The sequence below is a fragment of the Dendrobium catenatum genome, unplaced genomic scaffold (genome assembly GCF_001605985.2).
Source record: "Dendrobium catenatum unplaced genomic scaffold, ASM160598v2 fragScaff_scaffold_963, whole genome shotgun sequence".
NCBI classification, from domain to species: Eukaryota; Viridiplantae; Streptophyta; class Magnoliopsida; order Asparagales; family Orchidaceae; genus Dendrobium; species Dendrobium catenatum.
This window is the reverse complement of record NW_021319425.1, coordinates 577,138-584,758: the sequence shown is the minus strand read 5'-3', so window position 1 is coordinate 584,758 and position 7,621 is coordinate 577,138. Positions and strand designations below refer to the sequence as shown.

Here is a 7,621-nt window from a genome sequence, read left to right as displayed (position 1 = left end):
AATTGACAATAGCACCACTTTTCGCATTAGCAACAGGCAAAACCGTATTCACACGAGATTGAGGACCATTCAAAGTGGCAGGAAGACTACCACACTCACCCCTAGAATGACCAAGTCGTTTGCACAACACTTAGTAAGCAGGCAAATCCTCCAACAGAACCCGTTTGAACATACCCAGAATTCTCTGGACCAAGCCAAATTTTATCAGGAAACTCCTTAGTAATGTCTAGCTCCACCAGGACCCGCGCGACAGATGGCCTAGATCCGACAGAGGTTGAATTGTCGACTTTTAAGGGACGGCCAAACATAGAAGCCAAAGCATGGAGGATACGAGGGGCAAAAAGATGCGGTCGCAGATTGGGAAAGGAAATCCATATTGGAATAACCGGAGATTCAACTCCGACATCAAGAACCGGCGACCATTTAGTGAGTTTCAAAAAACAGTTATTCACCAAATAGGATCTATGGCAAAAAAAACTCTACTATAATCCAAGACATTTGAATAAATTTGAATAAAATAAATAAATAAAATTGAATAAGTTGCCACTTGCCTCCATTCGTTCTTATTCGTTCTTTTAAAGCATATGCCATGTAACGTCTGCTAAATTCTTTGTATGAATTTTGTTGTATTTCTAATTTCTCCACAGCTTTTTCTTCTTATATAATATTTTTTGTCAAATTTCAGGGACAATACAACTATATAAATTTGAAGGAATTATTTGGAGATGGAATCTTCGCAGTGGATGGTGAAAAATGGCATCATCAGAGGAAATTGGCGGGCTACGAGTTCTCAACAAGAGCTTTGAGGAACTATAGTACCAGTGTTTTTAAAATAAATGCAACAAAACTTGCCGATATCATTTTCGATAAAGCAAAATCTGATTTGGCCTTCGATATTCAGGTTAATCAATTTTTAGAATGATACTATGTGTTTTTTATTTAGAAATAAACATCATCATTCAAAAACTTCTTTTTTGATTTTCAATTGGTAAGATAAAATTATTTTAATGATAATGCAGGAACTGTTTATGAGTTCAACAATGGACTCAATCTTTAAAATTGGGTTTGGTTTTGACCTAATGAACTTGGATGGGTCTGTTGATGGGATTAAATTCACAAAAGCTTTCGATAACGCAAGTGTTTACATCGTAAGCCGGTATGTTGATGTTTTCTGAAAATTTAAAAGGTTTTTCAACATTGGCTATGAGGCGCAACTCAAGAAGGACATCAACGTTATTAATGACTTCATATACGACTGATTCGTGCAAAAAAAGAGCCATATGACTAATGCCAAAAACAATTTTTTGGTAAAATTTTCATTATATTTTTTTTATATAAAACAATCTAATGTGCATATTTTGGAACTAGCTCAAAGTCTAAATTTACCAATCAAAAGTTATATATTTATTACCTGCATTTTCCTTCTTTTTCTAGTACTTATTTGATTTTGATCTTTTGTTTTATCACGTAGGAAAAGAAAGAAGACATCAATTCTCAAGATTTATGGCTGAAATGGAGCATGATCCAGAAAAATAAACTTATGAAATATTGGAGATATTCGCCATCAACTTTGTTATAGTCTTTGGCAAAAGAACCACAGGCTAGGAAGACACTGTTTGGTTCATATATTTTGTGGTGATAAGCATCCCTACGTGCTAAGAAGATGTTATCAGAAGTGAAAGAAGGCTATCCGGCAGGACAAGAATTTGTATCAATGAATTTTCGTTTGAGAAAATAATGTAAGAGTCTCCGTTGATAAAATGGAAGTACCCTTCAATAGCTGCATTATCCGAACCCTCAGGTTGTACCACATCCAGCTACGCATTGGTAAGGCTCTTTAATTTATCTAAGTATCTGCTATAAATATGTCAAGAATCTTTAAAGTTTTACTGCACTTTCTAAAATTTATAAATTTATACATGTTTATGTAGAATTCAAAAGATAGCTGGTCTTCCAGGGGGGGGGGTGAATTGTTATCTTATTAGCCTGATGGGTTATATGTTAATCGAGGAGACGTGTGTTCTACTGCCTTATCCCAGGGTAATGGAAATTTATGGGGAGATGATGCTGAAGAATTTTTCAACTCCAGAGAGATGGCTGGATGATGATGGATCAGTCCGAAATGAAAGTAACTTTTAAGTTTACAGCATTCCAGGTAAAAAGTAAAAAATTAAGGTATCTGTCAAACGTTGATCAATTTAAGCTTTCAGTTTTTTTTTTTGAAATGTTTTTAAATAGAAGTAGGGGAATCTAATGTTTTACATGCATCTTTTATTTAACAAAATGTATTTAATATTCGTTAACATTGTGTTGGTTGAAAGGCTTAATTCAACTTTTAATTTGTATTGGACTCTTAACCTTAAAACTATTAGTTCAATCCATGCTTAATTGCTCTTAATATCGTCATCGTTGATGGCAGGCTGGCCTCGTATTATGCTTAGGAAAGACTTCGCATATACACAGATGAAGATATTCGCAGCTGCCCCTCCCCATTTTTTCCAAAGTTTAAACTTAGCTCCAAGAGCAGCGATGTCCATTATAAAAACTATTGTTAACTCTACACATAGATCAAGGGCCTATATGTGGCTTGGCATATCATTAGGAATAACGTCACATTACTTGTGCTGAAAATTATGTTTAAGCCCGCAACAACAATGAAGTGTTTTCCTTAAATTTACACTATTCTTCGATTGAAGAAAAATTCAGGGAAATGAAATGAAGAACGTCTTAATAGTTTATGGTTTGATATACTTATTTAATGGTTTGTTTGAAGCTTTTCAAAATGTTACCTTAGCACAATTTATGTCATTAATGTCGTTAATTATTCTAAAAAAATTTGCTAGCCCCATAAGTAGAAAATTTATGTTTCTTTACAATTAGGATAAAATTTTTTATATAGTATATATAAATTGTATATAAATTGTTCTTCAACTCACATAATGTCAAGGAAGTATTTTCTGTATAGAAAAAAATATTGACAGTTAGTTTTTAAACTTCCATTTGATGGTCTTATCGAGTAGAGGTGAGACTTCACTAGTGGTATAATCTATTATCTATCTGTACGCAATTTTACTGTATCTCCAATTGAATAATAGGAGATCAAATTAATGGTTAGATATATACTATCTTTTGAGTTGAACCAGCTAATTCTCGTGAATCTCGAAGCACGGTTGATGGTAGTCAAATTGTGATCTGTGGCATCTTCCAGTCAATGACGTCTGTAGATAAAAAAAATTGAATACTAGTTCTAATAGTGCATTAATGTAAATATCAAAGTTTTTTCAGAAAATTTGGCCTTAGGAATTTGCTTTTAACCTGATTGGGAGTTTCATATACCATTACTTCCCATTTATAGCATTGGAGCAGGGTCAAACTCAGGCTCTATGAATAATACAATGAAGGTATGGGTTGGAGGGTTGAGGGTTATTTGGGATTAGATTAGAAAAATTTCCTTGGGAAGATTCTTATCATGTCATAAAAAAAATAAAAAGGTTTTTAAAAGAAAAAAGGCCAATCCCCCCCCAAACATGGAAAAAAAATTAAAAAAGACACTACTCCTACTGAGCACATAATTTTCAAGAGCATACAGAGAAGAAAAGCATCAACAACCATGTTATGATATCAATTTAAGAAGAAGGTGGGTAGAGGAGGGGGAACATTGAGTGGGTTATAGAGAATTCTTCCTCCTTAGAATTGTAAAAGAAATAGGTACTAAAACTTGAGGCATAACAAGTCTGTGAGGCACACAATGCTTACCTGATGGAAGAGATCTAGGTAACATCAACATCTTGTGGCTATGTCAATGAATTTAAAAATGACAAGTTGGAAAGTGGAGAATCAAAGAGGTGAAGAGCATCGATCTCTAATTATCAACTTACTCCTTGACATTAATTTGTCTTATAGAAAATAGATTGCAGAGAAATCAGTTTGATACGAAAGATGACATGGAGGTTGAATGCTTTGCTTGGATGCTTGTTTTGTATAAATAAGATATCTTTGCTAAAAGTAATTCTAATCATTTTACAAATATACATATTTTAAAGTTAATGCTCCTTTGTGATGTATAGCTGAAAGGCTTTGTAAGTTGAAGTAGACTTGTTGATCCATCGAGCTTACAGAAGGGGTGGTCAAATTTCGGGTCATGGTTGGGTTCGGGTTGAACCGAAATTGAACACGCACTTATACGTGTCAATCCGACGCAACCTGATGTCATTTTTTGAAACCCGAATCCGACTCCGCGTCGGTCCGGGTCAACCGACATGACCCGAATGACCTGGGACAGTTGAAAAATTTTATTAGTTTTTGGGTCAAAAAATAGTTCAGAACGTCTCTTTTTTGGTAAAAACAGGTTAATCTAGGGTTTCAGGTCAAACATCGGTTTTCGAGCAAAGAGTGGGATCAATTTTGGGTCATTTTCGGGTCAAAGGTTAAGCTCAAACTCGACCCGATATTTGAAAAAAATGGTCAATTTGTTGAACCCAACCAACCCATTTTTGGATCCGGGTTGACGCCTAACGATTACAGAATTTTTGGGTCGTGTCAAATATTGACACCTCTTACCCTTACAGGTTTGTAAGCCCTCACATAATATTTACGTTAGTATACAACACTATGACCATGACTGACTAATAAGCATTTCAACGATGGATTCAACTCATTTATCAAGATAAAATTCATGTAAAATTTCATTAAATAACAATTGAAATTAAAAATTCAACTTCAATTATAGTAACTGCGGAAATTTCAGGCATTACTGGCAGTTTTTTATTTCCGGCAAGTTAATGATTGATTTTCCAGGCGATTTTATAAAAAACCAGGTGGCTTTCAGCCGACAAAAAAAACCACCAGTAAAACTGTGTAGGGAAACTGTCTTCGGCGACAATTTCTTCCGATGGTTTTAATCACCGGTGGCGGGACGACCGGTGATTCCCAGGGTGGTTAAGGCCGGTGACCGCCAGTTAGTGTACCCGGCACGGCGTAACCGGCTATCAAAACCGCCGGTAAATCTGACGGCAAACTGTTGGAGCATCGCCTAAGGGTGACCACGGTAAACGCACTGGTTATGCACCGACGGCTTACAAAGCTGTCAGTACCCGCATGAAGTCATCGGCGGCTATCTAATCGGCTTATCACTAGATAACGCCGGCAAAGCATCGTAAAGCCGCCAAAATAAGTACCCGAGGCGGCCTTAAAAAGCCATTGGTAATCGAGTTTGAACAATAGCTACGAAGTATTATGTTGAATCTCTTGCTCAAGATAACGTTAAACAAGCTTAAAAACATAACATATGATGCAGTGCCATCATAGGCCCATCACGTATTATATATAGTTAAGCCAAGAAATTTTAATATGAATTATATATGAAAGTATGTTTCTGTATTTTGGCTAATGCAATTTGAATCTAATTATGTAATAATTTACATGAATATTGTATTGAGTCCATCAATTAGCTAGAGCAATTAATTACCTATTGGTGAAAGTTTAACAAGTGAATAAAATCAAGACTAGTCTATTTGGAAGTAAAATGTTCCAAGCTATCTCTATTGACATTTAATTTGGAAGCGGTGTAACATGGATTCTCTGTAAGTAAAATCTAGTATGGGGGGAGAGGATCACGATTTATTTTTCCCATCCATATGAAGTGCAACATCATAACTTGTGTAGCTCAAATCGGGGTTGTAATCCCGCCCCTTTTATTACCCATGCAAGACACTAAGCCTAAAAAATTGTTTTATTAGAGCCACTACTAAACCCTTGAGAAATCAAATTTTGTACTAGTGAACCTTAGGAAATGGATACACATTTGGAGATTATTATGTAGTAGGAATAATAGTTATTAATTAAAAGTGATTAGCAAAATAATATGGTATATAAATAATATATGTTATTTTCCGTTAGTTATGGATACCCGCTAATCTCATGAAGGTTACCAAAACCAGTTTCCAAAGATTTACCCCCTCAGATTTTCGTAAATCCGTATTTGGGAGGATTTATGAAATCCTAGATTCTACCAAACAGCCCGCTAAGGTTGACCTCCAAATTCATGGAGTCTTAGCTTCAAGTCCCTCTCTAGCCTTACCACAAGAAGAATACATCAATCTTTCTAACAGGTGTGTTTGGATGGCATCAAAGCATTAATAAAGGAGATTAATCAAAAGCCACTTTTTATAAAGAATTTACCTACAGCAAAGAGGAGAGCCGCGGCGACTAGAGTAGAGGAGTGGTGGACGAGTTTTCGATAGTGAGAAGAATATCGGGGCGTGAGACTCAAGAGACCAGAGAGGGGAGAGGGGTTAACTTGGGGGCGAGATCTTCTGGCCGGAGGGAGCCCTTTGTCCGGCTGGCCTGGAATTCCCCTGGTTGATGTAACTCGAGGCATGCAAATCGCGAGAAGGGGGTGAGCCATCTGCAGAGCGAGAGAGAAGTGGACGAAGAAGTGAAGGAGGAAAGGCTCGGGCTGGGTAGGATTTAGGGATTTTACCGAGAGGTTTTTCTAGGTAGTTTAAGACTCCATAAATTAATAACTTAATATTGACGCCGTCAGGCCAGCCGATTCAAGTGTCGGTATTAATTAAACCGGGCGCCACCCCCTGGTGGTTATTAAATGACGTTAATCTCCGGGGACCGGTTTATTAAAGACGCACCGAGGTTAAACTGCCGGTTAATACCCAGCATGCAACACCAGCCGTCAAATAGCCACGGCGGTATTACGCGTCTCAGGACCGTTGGTCATAGCCTCCGATAATAGCTTAATTTCTTGTAGTGTATAGAATCTACGATTTAAATTTGGAAGATTATTAAATTATAACAATTTAATGTGAGGGCAAACAATTTATAAGTTATAGATTATCTACATTTCTCACCTTACAAAATTTTATTTTTATCTTATAAATAATAATTGTAATTAATCTATAATGCTTATAATAAAATTTTATCATATAGGGGCTATATATATTTGATTTAAAATGCATATATTTTTAATATCCCTTAATTCATTATTCTTTATGCATAAACCTCCCATTGTTGAGGCTAGGGGGAGAGTGGTCAAGGCTTGTTAGAAATTCGATGGAACATAATAGAAATTTTGAAAGCATACTGTTTCAGTGAGGTATATTTCCTAAATTATGACTGGATTCTTTTCAACACTCTTTTATCCTCCCATCCTCCATACCCATTGATAATAAGCTATTTTGATTTAATTATGCATGTTTATGTAAAAAAAAAATCCATTGAAAGCTTTCTAAGAATTCTTACTAGCAAATATTTTGTGAAAAGGTCTTGTTGCCTTTTCTATGAAACTTTTACTATCAATCAAGAGGTTGTCAGATCATATAAATGATGTGGTAGTGTTTATCTTATTTGGTATTAAATATCTCAATAAAAAAAAAGTGTAGTTGTGACATTCATTCTTCTTTTTAATTGCAATAAATATGATTGTGGATTGGGTAGGTAGGGGCGGGCTCTTGTACTTTTTTTTAAAGTTGCAATTAAATATGAATATTTTTTTTTTCATTAAATATGAATGTTGATAGGAAAGTAGTTGGCTCTTGTACTTTTTGATTTTTTAGGAGTGTCTACTTGAGATAGTTTTTAGTGAGTAATTTTGTTCGATACGTAATTA

At 35.5% G+C, this 7,621-nt stretch overlaps 1 pseudogene; it reads left to right on the top strand.

Moving 5' to 3' along the window:
* The first annotated feature begins 320 nt into the window (after positions 1–320).
* Positions 321–7,621, top strand: part of LOC110093185 — a 10,975-nt pseudogene continuing 3,674 nt past the window's right edge.